The sequence below is a fragment of the Felis catus genome, chromosome F1 (assembly GCF_018350175.1).
Source record: "Felis catus isolate Fca126 chromosome F1, F.catus_Fca126_mat1.0, whole genome shotgun sequence".
Taxonomy (NCBI): domain Eukaryota; kingdom Metazoa; phylum Chordata; class Mammalia; order Carnivora; family Felidae; genus Felis; species Felis catus.
In genome coordinates this window covers 17,358,009-17,375,826 of record NC_058384.1, presented here as the reverse complement: position 1 = coordinate 17,375,826, position 17,818 = coordinate 17,358,009, and the positions used below count along the sequence as shown (strand labels likewise).

The 17,818-nt window shown below is 44.3% G+C and overlaps 1 protein-coding gene across 1 annotated transcript in view; it reads left to right on the top strand.

The window, feature by feature from the left end:
* Positions 1 to 17,818, top strand: part of TNR (tenascin R) — a 409,307-nt gene that overhangs the window by 218,684 nt on the left and 172,805 nt on the right. The window lies entirely within an intron of this gene.

Below are 17,818 nucleotides of genomic sequence, written 5' to 3'. Positions count from 1 at the left end.
ATACAAATTGATTAAGCTAAGTACTTACTGAAATTGCTTTCCAACACACTGATGAGAATTGATCATAAGCAGGACCCATATTTACAATGAAAATGCTTATGTAAAGTTACCCTTTGGTATGTGACCAAAGCAAATTTAGATTGTCCGGATTTTTTCCCAAGTGGAGGTACCCGCGGGTAGAGTTGACAAATGCGTCATAAAGAGTCCGCCAGCACTTAGAATTTCGTGAATGCGGATCTGCCCCAGAACGGCCTTATTGTGACATCTTTTTATAACCCTGAGGTTAGCCTCCCTCTCATCCTCTCGCACGCCAAACCAAAGGATCCTGACTAGCCACGAGTCAGCCTTACCTAGGGTGGTACCCACACTGCCACTTCTTTTTGTTTTTGTTTTTTAACATTTCTTTATCTAGTTTGAGAGGGGGTGGGCAGAGAAAGAGGGAGAGAGAGAATCCCAAGCAGGCTCCTCATTGTCAGCGCAGAGCCCGATGCGGGCCTTGAACTTACAATGTGTGAGATCATGGCCTGAGCCGAAATCAAGAGTCGGATGCTTAACTGACTGAGCCCCCCAGGCGCACTGTCCACCCCCGCCTTACACTGCCACTCTGCAACACAATCCCTAGCTCCTAGGAAACTGGAAGGCAGAAATCTCACCTGGAATGCATCCAACATGCTTAAGCAGTGATGTGAGTGCCACTGGCCAGGGCCCTTTCAGCCGCGGGGAAGAGAAGGAAAGAGAAGCAGGTGGTCAAAAGGAAAGACAAGGCAGATACAGGGGAAATAAGAAAGGGGAACAGAAGGCCCAGTTAGCGAGTCTTTACCGAGTAATTTTTATGTGTCAAATACAAAAGTAATGAGCCATGGGCCACGCTAAAGGAGTCCATATCATGGTCCCTGCACCCGAGGAGCTTAGGATTTCATCAGGAGGGCAGTTCTAAACCCAGAAAACAAATTACATACCAGTGCATGACAATATAATGGCGTACTGATATTGCACCCCAGCTTTGGCTGTGCTGTTACTGAAAACCGAGATGGAGCGAGTATCACGGGTTCTGGGAGGTGAACATGGACAGAGAACACCTCACGGCAGAGGTCGTGGGCATCAAGCTGAGCCTAGAAAGGAGAGGCGGAAGGAAGCCAGGGAGGCAGAATGAACATGACACCTCGGACTTAACGAAAAACAATAAGAACAAAAGGAGAGGAAAGAAAGAGAACTGGAGGAAGAAAAAGGTGCCGGTGGTGGTCAAGGTAGAGTGGCCTCACGTCTTTCGGGCACCTGTGCCAACCCTTGGATTGCCTTGGCTGAAGACCAACAATTTAGAGGCAGAGAATATTTCTGTGGTCCCAGTAGCCTCAGTGGGCTTGGGCTAGTGCCAGCCAATTTTTGTTGTCTCTGCCATCACTAAGTGGAGCATCTTTTTCCTCATGTTTGCTCGAGAGGAATGTTGTTTACACTGACAGCCTCATGCACTTCAGACAGATCTCTGACAACTGAATTCTCTTATTACTAACAATTGAGTGTGAAGAACCCGTGGAAACTCCACAGCAGATGAGATGGCTTCATTAGCTCAAAGTTCTGGTGGCCTCTGAGAAATGGAGAGATTGGTAAATTAAGGATAATTTATTAGATGCATTTCAAGTGATTTTATGAAGAGAACAGGGTCTTGCCCACAAAATATATTTTGATTGGTGCAGAGAAATCTCCCTGCACCCCAAATTACTTTCCCACTCCACCCCCACTCCGTTTTAAATTTTAAGAAAATAAAATTAAACAGAAAATGCCTGGCTCTGCCATTGCCTAAAATTCTACCATTTGAGATACATTCTGGCTAAGGTGTTGTCTCTCTCAGATGTCCCTTTTGAAAAGCATGTGTCCCCAGAGAGACCCGTTTATCTGCGCCAGAATGCTTACTGTTTTATTAGGTGATTTTCTGTCTAAAGGCCACTGGAGGAGGAAAACTCTTAGAAGAGGAGGAGAAATGATTTTTTTTTTTTTTTTTTTTTTTTTTTTTTAGCACATGGGGCCCTGCTAGGGAAGGCAGAATGGAGGAGGGTGTTCAGTGCAAGCAATGGATGGTCTGGATGGCTGAAGAGCAGAAGAAGGGGTAGAAAATAGAGCCAAAAGATGGAGTGGGGAGGGAGAGAGAGAGAGAGAGAGAGGATGAATCAGGATGGGACAAAGCTAGAATCAATCTTTGTCTCCTCTGTATGTGGCCTGGGGCAGCCCTGACTGATGGGCAAATTCAGGTGCCACCTGTGAACTCAGCATCACTCAGAAAGGAGGAGGGGCAAGGATAAGACCCACAGGGGGGCTACTTGGGAGGCTTTGCCGGGTGCAGGCTGGATGTATGTGTACGCAGCTAAGTCACGTCCAGTTGCAGCAAAACCGTAACATGTCTTTCATTAGGTGCAGAGAAGAAATACCTAGAGATCACCCCAGTGCACAGCAATCATGGCCATGGGCCAAGGGGGTGCCATGATTCCCAGCTGAGTCGGCAGACTACAATAAGCTGGGGAATGATTTAAGAACTTTGGAGATGAAACTACGAGAACCCAGATAATCTGATACTAGAAACACCCACCCACCAAATGTTTGGTCTAGGACTTTAGACGTTAGTCTAGTCCAACCCTCATCTTCTAGTGGGGGAGAGGGAGCCCAGAGAAGAACTGAGATTTGTTGCTTTCTGTCTGCTAGGTACTGTTTCAATCGCTTTTTATATATCAACTCCTCCCAACAACCAATAGTAATAGTTATCGTTGTTATCTCTATTCTACAGATAAGGAAACTGAGGTATAGAAAAGCTAAATGACTTGAGCAGGATCAAACCACCTAGTAAGTGGCAGAGTGGGGATTTGAACCCAGGCAGTCTGAGTCTAGAACTCCTCCACAGAAGCCTTGCCCTGAAAGATCTGTCTGAGAGCACACAGTCAGACACCAGCAAGGAAAAGCCGCGTCTTGTAATGTGAACCCTGGCACATTGAGGTGACAGTGCAGGTACATTTGTGTGACGACGATGGCACGTCGGGGACAGGCTACAACACACCTGGTGATTCTTAGTGGGAGCTGAAGGCCATTCTGAAAGGGCAGTGAGTCGTCTATCTCTCCTTAATCAAAGAGAGGCAATGGATTTGTAATGGAGACACTGCTATTGAAGCTGTGATAATTATTGAGAGAATGGCACAGAAATGGAGGAGTAGATGTCTCTCTCCTCAAAGAGGAGGAGCTTGAGGTGATGAGACTATAAAGAGAGTATTGATGAGGGTTTGATAGTGGTCAATGCAACAGCAATAGACTGTGAGGGTGAAGATAGAGGAAGGGCGGCGATGCATGGAGTCGCTCAGTCAACCACACTTCCTGAATGCTAACTTTGGCCAGCTGCTAAGTGCCCTGGAAGGAACGAGGTCTAATCCACCATGAGCTTACTTACCATCGGATGGAAAAGATGGGGCAGTGGTAAACAACTCACCTCGCCAGACACACACTGAAATATGAGAGATATAGGCATGCATCACCAGTTATATTAATACAGCCTCAAACCGTTCTGAAGAAGAAATTGGTAGTTAGGATTCTTGGAATCAGGGAGACAACCATAACAGAGGGCCGGCAGACGAGATGCTGACACCTTCAGATGAGGGTTATCACTGGTTGTTATGGAATGAGACATGCGGATGGAGTGGTGAGTTGTAAAAAGGTGACAGTGGCAATAGTGAAGTCGCCTTGGGAAGTGGCAGATCTTTTGTAGTCACCTCGATCATGGGCAATGCCATAAAGGAAAAGGAGGGAGGCCTCTAACCTTAATAGAGACACTGGGTACATGTCTAGAGTGGAAGAGGGATGCCTGTAGCTTTATCAAAGCTGACCGGGGTCTTGTATCAGAGAGGGGTGGATAAAGACACTGAAATTGTTATGGGAACAATTATGACTGTAACTGAGGTAATAATGAAGATAATGGACCTGTAATGAAAAGCTCGTGGCTATAAAGGAGAAGGTGAGGGCAACTGGAATGTAGAAGGGGGAGATGAGGGAGGTAATGGTCGTGATGCGAAAGGTAATGGAGTTATAACGTAGATGATGCGAAAGGTAATGGAGTTATAATGAGGTGATGACTACAGAGTTGGGCGCGGGGTTGGGGGGGGGAGATGATTATCTTAATGGAAGCAAGAGGAACTGTATGATACAGGTGAGAACTGTATGCAGAGCATGGCCACAGCTGTGGGTGACTGGAGGGAGTAATGAACAGCTACACCCCAAATTCTTGTTATGCCAGGAGTTCTAATGGACCCTAGAATAAGATAATAATGTTAATGGAAAAGATGATGACCACCATGAAAACCAGGAGCCTTGTGATGGTATTTAGAACTACCTATTTAGGGGGAGAGACAAGAGGAGGGATGGAAATGTGACTGAGGGCGGACCGGTGTGGACATATCCGTACGTTCCAGGGCTGAGGCTCCTGAGGGTGGTTCACTGGACTCATCCCCACGGGTGATTTGGCTTTAGCGCAGCTGCTCCCACTTGTACGAGGCATTTGTCATGCATGAAGCAAGTCTGAGATGAACAGACGTGGCTGCGGGAACAATTCAAGCTTACAATCTAAATTTTGTTCTTAAATTAGGCATGACAACACACTAGCTCAGATATAGTACTTCTGTGAGCAGATATGTAAACAAAACGTCTGGGAGATACATGGGTTTGCAGCAGAAATAAATGTATACAAGGGGTTATTTATTTTTTTAATATATTTTTAACCATTAACGCCTCTTCCAAGTGAAGAAGTGGGAGCTTAATCCTCCACGGGTCACTGATGAACTTCGGAGACCTTCAAGTGGGAAACGTGTTTGTGGCAGCTTGTGCTGCTGGTCTGGCCGGGGAGACTCTGATGTGGGCTCTGCACGGGGATCTGGGGAGCCAGCATTCACAAGGGTCCCCAGTGCAGCTGGTGTTTCTGCATCGAGCAGCCTAGACATGTACACAGAATGTAAACCACAGACCCGAGAACTAACACATGATTCCAGACCCACACCAGCCATCCAGGAAACACAAGCAAAAACGTACAGCCTTTAAGGGAAGCAGAGACAGCCAGAGAAACTCATTGTCTATACAAGGAATTGCTGTGCATGGAACACAGGTGCTCTCTGCCTCCGTCCAGTATCTAGATGCCACCTCTCAAGACCAACTATATCCAAACCACTGGAAAAGCTTTTACACAAATGGACATTCCTGGGTCCTGCTTCATGGACAGTCTGATTCTGTTGATTAGGAGCAGGGCCTGTAAATCTGTATTTTAACCTCCCCTCACCCCTGGAAATTTTCTCACGGACTTTAGTGTGGGAACCACTCTGCTCACCCATGGCCCTTATAAGGAGACTGTCAGGCAAGACGTGTAGAAAGCACATTTCATGAGCGTAAGCCAAACCAACCTTTCAAGTAGATTTGTCCTAACGGTGGGATTTGAGCAGCATTCAGCAGCCTCTCCCTAACAGAAAATTATCCTCCACCCGAGTGTGCTTTTCCCTCAATGGAGACTTGCACAATTGACTTAAGCATCCTCCCAGCAAGGGACTGCTAGAACGCTGCAATGGCACGAGGCAGTGCCAGGCAACCAGACCCTATTTCCTCTAGAATAGAAGGAATGAAGCAGTATGAGGACAGAAATATGTGTGTGGGGGTGGTGTGTGTGTGGGGGGGAGGAACTGGAGTGGTGAGGAGGGAGGGAAATATCCAGAGAAGACATTCCAAGTCCTGGTTACGGAAATGGGTATGGATTTGGAGGTGAGAGTGGGCATGACCATGCTGTCTTCTGAAGGTCTGTCCTGTCCAGCCCTCAGACGTGCCACTTTGTCCTTCAGGATTCCCAGGGATTAAAATATGTCAATATTAAGAAATATTCAACTTATGTTTGGGGAGGTACGCATCGCTTCTGTCCTTGCATGATACGTAAGTTGTGCACATGTACCCATGTCTACACCTAAATCAGCCAAATTAGAAAATGAGTACAAATACCAAACAGTTCCATTACGAAGAAAATTTATTTTTTTAATTGCTGGACAAAATGATAGAATATTCTTCAATAACCTGTGTTTTAATTCTTCCTGCCCCTTCAACTAAACTCTTTAAAGAGACCAGCAATGTCCTGAAAGATTGAAGTACAAAGCCAGTCACGGTCTTCTTTTCTTTGGAAGAAAAACTTGGGTCCATTAGCACCAGCTTGCCCAGCTCTGTCTCAGGGACAAAAACCCAGAGCATTTGCTCGTGTTCCCTTAGAGGAATAGTGAAGTTCAAGCCCTACTTGATCCACTTGGGAGTAACGGGCAATCAGGTTGTGGCTGTGATAGAAAGTGACTTTGTGGGCACAGTGTGGGTCCTCTCTTCAGCTGGTCACTTCTCCTGTCCTCCCTGGTCACCACCTTTCTGAGAAATTGTACCCACAGTCCTTTCAGAACTATGCCTCACTTTCCCAGGGGTGCTGACCCGCCTCTTGAGAAATGCCACCTTCCTCCTGAGCCATGTTGTCATTTGTTAGTGGCTAATCATTCATTAACCTCCCAGGTACCTCCTGGAAGCCAGGACCTCACCTTCATTTGTAAAGGTGGTTCATCGGGTCCCCCTTTAATAAAATTACAACTTCAGGAAACAGATCATTTGTATCAAATACAACCCCATGGCTTCCTCTTATGTTAATCATTTCAGGCAGGTGCTATTAGGTAATTCAATCACTGGGCTACAGAAAGCAGCCACTGAATTAATGAGGAATGAACTCAAATTCTGAGTAAGAGATTTTCTGAATAAATGGCTCTGAATGAAAAAGCAGGAGCCAAGCCTATAATCACAGCAGATGACAACAATACAAAATTGCATATTAAACACAGTCCCAACTTCCATCTATTCTCAGTCCACAAACTCTTTTGGAGCCAAAAGAACATATTGCGACTGCCGCCAGCAGCTTCCACGTTTGCCACTTGTCTAATATTTCCTTAACGCTTTTTCAGGTGAACTGAATATATTCTGTAGCTCTCATCCCAATGTAAAATAAGCTTTAGTTTATCCCCAGGACTCGCCTTGCGTTAAAAAGAGCATCTTTGGGGTGCCTGGGTGGCGCCTTTGGTTAAGTGTCTGACTCTTGATCTTGACTCAGGTCATGATCCTGTGGTTTATGAGTTCAAGCCCTGCATCAGGCTCTGCACTGATGGTGTGGAGCCTGCTTGGGATTCTGTCTCTCCTTCTCTCTTCCCTTCCCCTGCTTGTTCTCTCTCTCTTTCTCTCTCGAAGTAAATAAACATTAATTTAAAAAAAAAAAAGAGCATCTTTGTCCACAGCCGCATTCAGACTTGAAACCTGTCTGACCTCCCATCTAGTCTGCCTGCATCTGGCCTTCCTTCCCTCTAGGACACTTTCTTCACAGCCACCAGGATGACCCTCCCCAAGCTCCGATCTCACTACATCACATCCTTGCCAGACACCCTCCATTCACTGTCACTGTCCTCATCTTTTTAGCGTGTCACACAAAATGCTTGGTGACTGGGCCCCAGCCTGTCTTTCTAGCTCGTCTCTGGTTGCCACTATATAGGAATGCATCCTAAATTCTAGCCATACCCAGATTCTTGACATCTCTGAACATTCCATGCTCTTTCTTAATGCCTCATGTTTCTTCCTCTAGAGTGCCTACGCCAACCTAATTCTGAGCAATGCCCATCCTGATCCCCTTGGTACCTCCATTCCTAGACTGAGTCAGGTGCCCTTTTCCTCATCCTTCTTTAGCAGCCAAAGGCAGAATTCAGTTATTTAACATAGCACTCAATACTACAACAGCTGGAGCATGGAGTCTCTTTCTTCAACTGTCCTGACACCAAGTTGAGAATAAGACACTATGTAGTGTTGAACCTTGTATTTGCAATGCTGGGCATATGGTAGATACACAATAAATATTTGATGAATGAATGAGCCAGTGATAGAATAAATGAAGTCAGGGTTGAATAAATGGATGAACCCAATGACACGATTTAGGCCAATTCTAGCAGCCACACTTCCCAACTCTGAGCAGCAGCATTTACAAAGTTTATTTTCATGATCTGAAGTTCGGTCAGTGAAGACATGGCACAGGATGAGTGAGTTTTCCTACAGCTGATGATATCATCACCACGTCTTCATCTTCCCCCTCTTTAGTAAATATCTGATGAACTAGACTCTGCAGCAGAGATGGGATGCTCCCCTGTGGCCGGAAACCACTGATAGGACGAGCCACGTGGTGACCCACATGGCCTCCCTAGGACTGGAGCTTCCAGCTCCATAGGAAATCTCCCAGGCTCTGCACACGGCATTTGGTTCTCATGGAGCTGTGGTCGCCTGGCATTTATCACGCTGTGCTTCATCAGAGATTTAATCAGGTTTGAGTTTTTAACAACGTGCTCGTCACGCTCACTTAACTTAAAATCAAGCCTGTTCAGGCATTAGTTGGTCCTATTCACTCAGTCTGGTAGTTTGGGCATTTAAAACTCTAGGATGTTTCATCAAGGAGCACTGTACATTTTTGCCAAGCATCCCTTATGTGCAAACCTCGCAGGCTGGCTCCCTGGTTGAAATAGTCCAACTTTGGGGATCGTACTGCAATGGAGGAAGTATCTTTATAGTAGTTTCCTATTGATGACATAGCAAATGACCACAAGCTGAGTGGCTTAAAACAATGAAAATTTACTATCTTAGAGGTCTGTAGGTCAGAAGTCTGACATGGGTCTTACTGGGCTAAAATCAAGAAGGTGGCAAGGCTGTATTCCCTCTGGGGGGCCTAGGGTAGAACCCACTTTCTCACCCTTTCCACCTTCTGCCATATAAGGTAACATGCACAGGTTCTAGGGATTAATACATGGATGTCTTTGGGGGGCTGTTATACTGCCTGCCACACTTGTGTGTCTCTGGACCTCCAGAAGGCATCCTTTGCATAACCTTGTGGGTCCAGCGTGGACTTCCCAACAGCATTCGTATTTCCTGAAAGCTTGACACAAATGTAGACTTGCAGGCCCAACCCCAGACCTTCAAAATCAAAATCTACATTTTCACCAACTCCCAGAGGATTCTGCATAGTGAGTATAAGAAACACCACTCTAGAGGCTCCCTGAGTGGCAGAGGAAAGAGCCGGCACTTAGTGTTATACAGACAGTGGTGTTATCCGGGATCATGTATGTAAAATTGGATAGATCTTGAAGGGGGAGCTCAATAAACAGGCTCCCTCCCTCTCAGGACTCTGAATGGAAGATAAAGAAGAGGGTCAGGTGGGAACATGATATCACTTGATAAGCTGAGATCAGGTCGTGTAGCTTTACTGCAGACGAAACATTGAACCAACGAGGAGAGCTTTTTTCCCTGCCCCAGCCATGGCTGCACCAGACTGGGGAGGAGTCTCCCTGACCACAGTGCCCTGCCGGCAGGGGCACAGTCTGTGTAGGAGAATTTCTGGCACAGAGTAGTGCATTGGGGAGCACGTGCTCTCTGTGGGTGGGCCAGCTCACAAGAGGAAGGAAGAGAAAGAGCCTGGGCTACATACACATGCCCGGTTTCTCCTTTCAAACTCAGCAACCAGATAGGTCGCTACTGAATAAGAGCATAATAAGACAAAAGTGTTCCAGCTAACAGACCTGCCTCCACATGGAAGGGAACATCAGGAGAGGGAATCAGCCTTTCCCCTAATAAATAGCATCTATATCACAGAGTCATTGTGAGGAAAGTGATACAGCGTGTGGGGTGGCACTCAGTACATCACAGTCCAACTACAAGGACTTTTGGATTACCCACCAATACTAAAATGGGGCAACCCATTAGAATATCCTAATGACTTTGTTATACAATTCGAATTACTGGAAGCCCACTCTAGGGGATTAGGATTCAGCAGGTCTAAGACAGGGCTTGAGAATCAAATGGATATGAAATCCTGATAGCACACAAATAAGAAAACGGCTTGATCCCTTCAGTCATTTGGACAGGACTTTACCTAAACCAGAAAGAATGAGTATTAGACAAGATTCTTTTGGTTGCAAATTACAGACACCAAGTTGAACTGGTTTACACAAAAAAGGGAATATGTTGCAGGACTCATGGGTGTCTTATAGAGCACAGGAGGCAAGAGCAAGTGTGGAGAAAGGACTGGCCTCAGGAACCAGGTGCTTTCAGGAACCCAGTGGTGCTGTCTCTCCATCTCTCCTGTCCTCTTCTTTCTATGACCAATACCATCTTCTCTCTGTGTTGCCATGTGTGCAGTGAGAAGAAGATTGCACTCTTGAAGATTCTTTGTTCCTGGACACTGCAGGCAGATGAGCTCTCCTTTGGTTCCAATTCTGAATTCCCAGGACGGAGAATGTGATTGGCCCAAGTCAGGTCAATTGTCTCCACCAGGTGCAGGAGCTTGAGGTCATAGGACCCATCCCTCTATCTTTGTGGGGTATGTTGGAGGGAAGGCAATTCTCAGAGAAGGGAAGTCATTGCCAACTCAGTGGATACTCAATAGAATCTATTCTATAGAATATAGAATAGACATACTATATCATGTCAGTATTTAAAAAATTACTTTCCACCCAATAATAAAAAAATAAAAGGAAAACCTTGAAACTTTGAGTGTCTGACAATTTTTTTTTTAATTTCGAGCTTATACTTAGAATCAATGTCACTAAAATATCAGTTCTAGTGAAATCTTCAAGATTATGCCTCCTCCAACTTGGAATAGAAATCTCAGCTCCTTTGGAGAGGATGCTCTTATTCTATGTGGGTTCACATTCCCAGATCATTCAGGGCCCTTCTACAAGCTTCTTCCTGGTGTGAAGAGAGTTCTTTTCCATGAAGACATTTGCTAGGAGGGACTGCCAAATCCACTTATGTTATAATTATTCTTTATGAATGTGTCCACCTACCAGATGATAGGTTCTTCCAAGGTCAAGATCTCACTCATCCTATAGTTACAGTGTCTATTATAGTAGCTGGCTCAGAATGACTACTCAATATGGGCTTGTTTACTTTAGGGATGCATGAGTCATTGTCTCTCAAAAAGTGATATAATAATGTACCAGGAATGGGGTCTAGGGAAGGAAAGGAGAACTTCCAGAGCTTTGGCTGTGTGAGAAGCAGTCTGCTCAAATCCTTACCCTTCACTCCAAGGTGTGCTGAGAACTAGAAGTGTTACCTCTCAGAGATGCCACATGGCAGCTGTCTTAGAGTCATCATAGGGAGTGGAGGGTATAGATACTCTTTATGAATGTTTATTTTAATTACTGCTTAAAAAAACCCTTAGATTTCATAATTCACCATTCTGCTATGAAATCAATATTCTGGGGCTCAAATACCTTTATCGTGACAGTGTTTTATTCTAAAAATGTATTTTTCTACGTTTTAACTTCTAAAATAATAAAAAAATTTCATTTATGGCATGACATAAATGAAACCACAATTTAATGAAATGGCATTTTGTGAATTTAAACCGAAGCAAATATTTGACATGCTTTATTTAGATTAATTTTCTGTGCATACTCTCCTGTTTTGATAGCAGGCAAGCTCTGTGGTATCATACATTTACTGCACTAGGTTCTGAGACTCGAAGTGTGGAAGTAGAAGTTGTGGGATCCAAGGGGACCCAATTCTGAGGGTCTCACAAGCCCACACTCAGGTTTCACTGGCAGTAAAAACTGGCTAGGAAGTTGTTTAACAAAATGATTATATCCACTCTTGCAAAACAAGAGTGTGATATTCATTTCCATGTTGGTAGCACTTTTGCCATGTAAATATTAATTTGCTTTTCATAATCTTAAACCAATCCTAATGTACATTCTATGTAAATTATAAGCTAAACAATTTTTTGTGTGCATTATAAATACCATCCTGTACTAAACTTTCTCAAAAAATAATCTGCCAGTTCTAGGACACGAACACTATCAGTTCAGGGGAGAAACTAAGGCATATGTTTAGTAAGTTACTATCTGGTCCTTTATGAAAAAGTGTGCCAGTCCCTGGATTTATAGAATTAACGTGATTTATAATGACTGAATAATACTGGTTTTGATTTGGAATCCCAGATACTAATCCAATTTCTTCCAGCCTCCTGGTAGATCTGAGTAAGAGCTTCCCAATACTTTATAGTTATAGAAGCTGTATTTGACTATGGTTATGATTTGCCTTCCAGAACCACTAACCTGGCACAATGACCTCTATTCCAGAAGGGGGTCTGAAACAATAATAATGGTGCTGGTGACCCCCAAGGATGAGTCATGATCATCATGATAGATGTTATGAACTGGTATGGGTCATGAAAAAAAACGGCATATAACTTTCACATCTGTGGATAGCAACTTGTGGTGTCTTTTTCACTTTTGTGTCAAGGTCTTCACAGCTCTTAAGACCAAGTGCACTTTGAAGATGAGGATATAATTCACAGACCCAATAAAAAATTCTGATTTATGGGAGGAAACTGAAATACATTTTCAAAAGAGATTTCACACACATACACACTCACACACACACACACACTCACACACACACCCCATAGGGCTCGTCTTCACCATTAGGAAAACTTAAGTTCCATTTTTTGCATTTACAGGAAAAAGAAGAAAATTTTTAAAATGCAGTATAAGATGGCCCCTGATCCCAAAATCTCTACATTTAATAAAGCATCCATTCTTCATTGGTGAGAAAGAGTTTAGACATAGTCCTTTCAAACCTAAATCAGACAGGGTTAATTTTTAGCTCTTTAGAGTTACTGTTGGGCCACATCATTGAGTTGACTGGAAAAGGTCCCCTTCTAAAAGCCTGTCCTGTGTGCCCACTGTTTGCCCGCTCCCAGAGCCAAGCATCAGAAGCAAGGTAGCCTGAAGTTGTCATGAACAAACTTTTGAAAATGGGAGTGAAGAGAGGATTCTTTAGGTACCCAGGGAACTGTGAAATAACGAAAAGGAGATAAGAACCAACAAAACCAAGAAGCAGGAGGAAAACTGGAAGCAAAATAATACAGTGGATTACATTTTTTCAAAGATAACCTGGGAACAGGCTTTATCGTCCAAAGACCATTTTCTCTCTCATCTAGAAATTCAAAGAGAAGAGTGAAAAGGATCAACTCTACAGCAGAGTTTGACTTAAGTAACCTTAACAGCTAATTGAAAAGAGCTTTCAAGTGTTTGTTTTCTTTTTTTTAATTTTTATTTTTTCGAATGAAAACTCAACTGGTAAGAGAAACCATAGTTCCTATGCCGGCTCAGAAAAAACTAGACATTGGAGAACAGAAATAATTGCCCCAGCCAATAATGGCTCCTGATTTTCTAATAAGAAACCAAAACTAAACCAAACCAAAACAATAATGAAAAACAGTTTCATCAGTGCATTCAGAAAATTCTCAGTGAAAGATGTCTATTTGCTTTGTAAGGTACAGTCCTTGCCTTTAAAGAATCTCTAATCCCTTTCTGGAGATAGGACTGAACACATCATTAGAAAACAGCATGAGGTGGCTTCTGTTCATGTGCTCACTCTAACAGTGCTATAGAAGTTAGAAGGGAGAGATACAAGGGAGTCGTTTGGGGCATATAACTGTATTAATCATCATTGCTGATAACAGATTACCCCGAGTCTAATAAGTTAAAATAGTAACCATTGATTATCTCACAGTTTCTGTGATTAAGAATTGGAAAGCAGCTTGGTTTCTTGGTTCAGGCTCAGGGTCCCTTGTGGGGTTGCAATCTAGCTGTCAGCTGGAGCTTTAGTCATCACAAGGTATGAGCCTACTCATATGGTGGTTGGAAGTCCTTGGTTCTTCATCATGCGTGCCTCTCCATAGGGTGAGTAACCACATGGTAAGCTGGCTTCTGCTAGAGCTAGCAATCTAAGAGAGAACAAGTTAGAGAGAGGGAGGATGCCCCAAGAAGGTGACCACAGTCTTTTTATAACCTAACCTTGGAAGTGACCTCCCATCACTTCTGCCATATACTATTTGTTAGAAGTGAGTCAACACATGCAGCGCACACTCCAGGGGAAGGAATTACACAAGGGTGTGAATATCGGGAGAAGGGGTCATGGGGGGCCACCCTAAAGGGTTTCTACTAGAGTAACAAATGTGCTGAACTCAAGGGGGGTGGTTAGCAAACTACAGCTAGAGGGTCTGACACTGGCTTTTGTAAATAAAGTTGTATCGGCCCTCAGCCACACTCACTTGTTTGCCTGTTGTCTGTGGCTGCTCTTGTGCTAACAACTGCAGAGTTGAGTAGTTGTAACAAAGACCTTATGGTCCGCAAAGCTTAAAGTATTTACTATCTGGGGCGCCTGGATGGCTCAGTCAAGTGGGCATCTGACTCTTGATTTCGGTTCAGGTCATGATCTCACGGTTCATGGGATAGAGCTTCACATCGGGCTCTGTGCTGTCAGTGTGGAGCCTGCTTGGGATTCTCTCTTTCCCTTATTGTGTCCCTCCCTTGCTCTCTCTCTCTCTCTCTCTTTCAATAAATAAATAAACTTTAAAGTATTTACTATCTGAAACTTAACAGAAAGATTTGCTGAGCCCTGATCTAGAGCAGTACTTCTCAAAATTTATATGCATGTAAATCACCTGGAGATCTTTAAAATGTGGTTTCTGATTCAGTAGGTCTGAGCGAGGTCTGAAACTCTGCATTTATAACAAGCTCCCAGGTGATGCTGTGGCTGCTGGACCACAGACCACACTTTGAGGAACAAGGCTTATAGACCTTGAGGGATGAGAAAGTCTTGAATAGGTGGGAGATGGCCTCCCAAGTAGGGAGAAACGGCATGAGAAAAGATGAGAAAGGGAATAGGCATGGCTTTTGGGGAGAAAATAAGAAGACTTGACAGTCTGAAACAGAATAGAGGACACAGTCATATCCTCCCTGTGAAGAACAACTGCAAAGAGAAACACTTGGCCTTGGGGCAACTGAGAAGGCAGTGGGGAAAACTATAGTGTTGGTTCTTCCTATTTCAAAATACACAGCCTTAAAAAAATGATCAGAATACTGTTGATTGTGTATCCAACCAAAACACCCGAATTAAAAAAAAAAAAGGAGAGAGAAAGAAAGAAAGAAAGAAAGAAAGAAAGAAAGAAAGAAAGAAAGGAAGGAAGGAAGGAAGGAAGAAGGGAGGGAAGGAGGAAGGAAGGAAGGAAGGAAGAAGGAAGGAAGGAAGGAAGAAAAATTTACACAGATATTTTAGTGCCCACTTTGCATCACTGATGTGCTAGGTCCTGTCGATGAAGATAAATAGACAGTCCCTTCTTACCACTCAGGCTGGTGATGGACAGAGACAAATATAAATACACTGAAGGCCATGCATTGTGATAGGTATATTAATAGAAATATCTGCCTGACACTGCAGCAAAACATGAGAAGGGACAGCGTCTTAAAGGATGAGTAGGAGTTTGTTATGCTGGAGAGATGAAGAAAGCATTTGAGGTTGAGGAATATCATAGAGCCATGAGAGGGCAGGGACTGGGTAGAGGTTGTACAGGCCTGAGGCGTGGGGTGTGTGCTAGGTAGGAGAACATGGGGGTTCAGGAGGAAAGAGGGTTGGACTGACAGACAGTAGAGAAAGGCTGCCACTGGCTGCAGGAAGACGTTCAGACTTCATCAGCTGATGACATCAGATAACCCATGTGACATTCATGGCACATAGGAGGGCTCAATTATCACTAGCTGTGGTTCTATTTTAGAGACTCTGATGGCCATGTGGAGGATCTCATATCTGGGAAAGCAGAGAAAGGGAGGATCATCATCCATTTGGCGTGCAGGTGAACTAATTCTCAGAATCCTTGAAATAAGGGTTCCAAAGCAACCTGCTGAAGTTCACATGATACATGGGTTGCATCATAGTATGCCCATCCTCGTTGGCTTGTGTCCCCAAGCACTGGTCCTGCTCCTTCCGGTTGGGCATGCCTGCCATGGCAGTGGAGGAAGCAGCTGTTCAGCTAGCATGGCTATCTTTATCCACGGGGCAGTGGCAAGGTCTTTGCTGACATTGAGCAGGGGACCTGCTGAACAAGTTCAGACTGGCCCCATTACCCTTGGCACCACTGTGGTCCTGGGGCCCCCACATTCCCCATCATGCCATGCACCCCTGCCACACTGCTATAGTATATTGACTTGTCTGTCTCCATCTGAGTCAAGTCTGCCTGTCTTTAAGCTCTCCAAAGTAAGAGGCCATATCTGTTTCATTACCACCTCCCTGGTACTTAACCCAGTCCTGGGCTCAGAGTGGGCACATAGCAAATCTATGTCACATGAGCCAATGAATGACAACAGGGCTAATAATATTTCCTTCTTCATTGTTCATTGTGAGGATTTTATTAGTTTGCTAGGACTTCCATAGCATACATCGGGTGGGTTCAGATACTATTTCCTCACAGTTTTAGAGGCTGGAAATCCAAGATGAAGGCATTAACAAGATTAGTTTCCTCTAAGCCCTCTCTCCTTGGCTTACAGAGGGCCTGGCTAGCTTCTCACTGGGACTTCACCTGGTGTCTCCTCTATCCATGTGTCCTGCTGGTATCTCTCTGTGTATCTTAATCTCCCTTTCTTGTAAGGACAGTCAGACTGGATTAGAACCCATACTAATAACCCAATTTTAACTTAATTACCTCTTTAAAGACCTTATCTTCAAATACAGTCACATTCTGAGATACTGGGGGTTAGCACTTCCACATATGAATTGGGGGAAGACACAATTTTTTCAGCCCATGACAAGGATTGAATGGCCTAATATAAGTGTCTAGAATGTTGCCTGGGATGTAGCACCACAAAAGTGCTCACAATTATCATGAGGGAAGGAACACATGGAGAATACCTTGTCTCTGAACGAGTATTACAGAGGGACACTCTAGACTCAGCTCCTTTTTAAACAGTGTTCGGAGTTTTGAGGTTTATTCAGAAAGTCAGAGGAGAGATCTAGAACTTTGTACTCCTGCACAGTGATGGGGGCCACTAAGGAACATGAGATGGTGGCAGCCTCATGACGTGTTGATTCCAGTGAGCTGTTTGCACGGCTGACTTGCCTCCTCTTCTGAGGCAGAGGAGGAGTTATCTACACTTTTGAAGCCTCAGTGTCCACATCTGTAAATCAGATCTTCATGGCGCCTACCTTAGAGTAGTGTGAGTAATGAAGAGATAATGCACCAGGCTTGTAAAGGTCAGCCATCCCTTCAACACTGGCTGATTGCAAAATGACAACTATAATCACAATAACGTGAAATATTAAGACGCCAGTTGACCCACCAACCCAAGGGAGAGTTTTCACCCTAGAAAATGAAACTCCCTTTAAAGACCAGTTTCCTCCAGGACCAACCTCATCATAGGCAAAGCAGTGTGAAATGTGTAGTGTTTCAGACATCAGTCCTCTCATTACACCTCACAGTCAAGACACTCACAACATCTACCATTAAGGCCACACCTCATGATAAGCCTTTTAAGACTGAAAGCCCCATGTTAACACGGAACCCCGGCATTCCACACAAGGAAAGGCATTCTACACAAGCATGGTTTTGCCTGGGTCTGATTCCCAGCACTCTTTTCATGATGCAAAAGACTACGGCAAAAGAAAAAATCTCTAAAAAATTTCTGCCTGCCTCCTCCTTCTTCCTCCTCACCTCCTCCCTCCTTCTAGGATCTGTTACAGGAATTTTATTCCTCTTAATTTACTCTGCAAATTGCTCAGCTTGAATACCGTTATTCCACAGCTCTGTGAATGGAGTGTGTGAGCTTTCAGCCCACCTGCTCTGTGCACAGCACTCATTCTGCTGGGAGAGCGTTGCCCTTGCGGGATGGAAGACAGGACCTGCCTGCCCCAGGCTTCAGGCACCTTG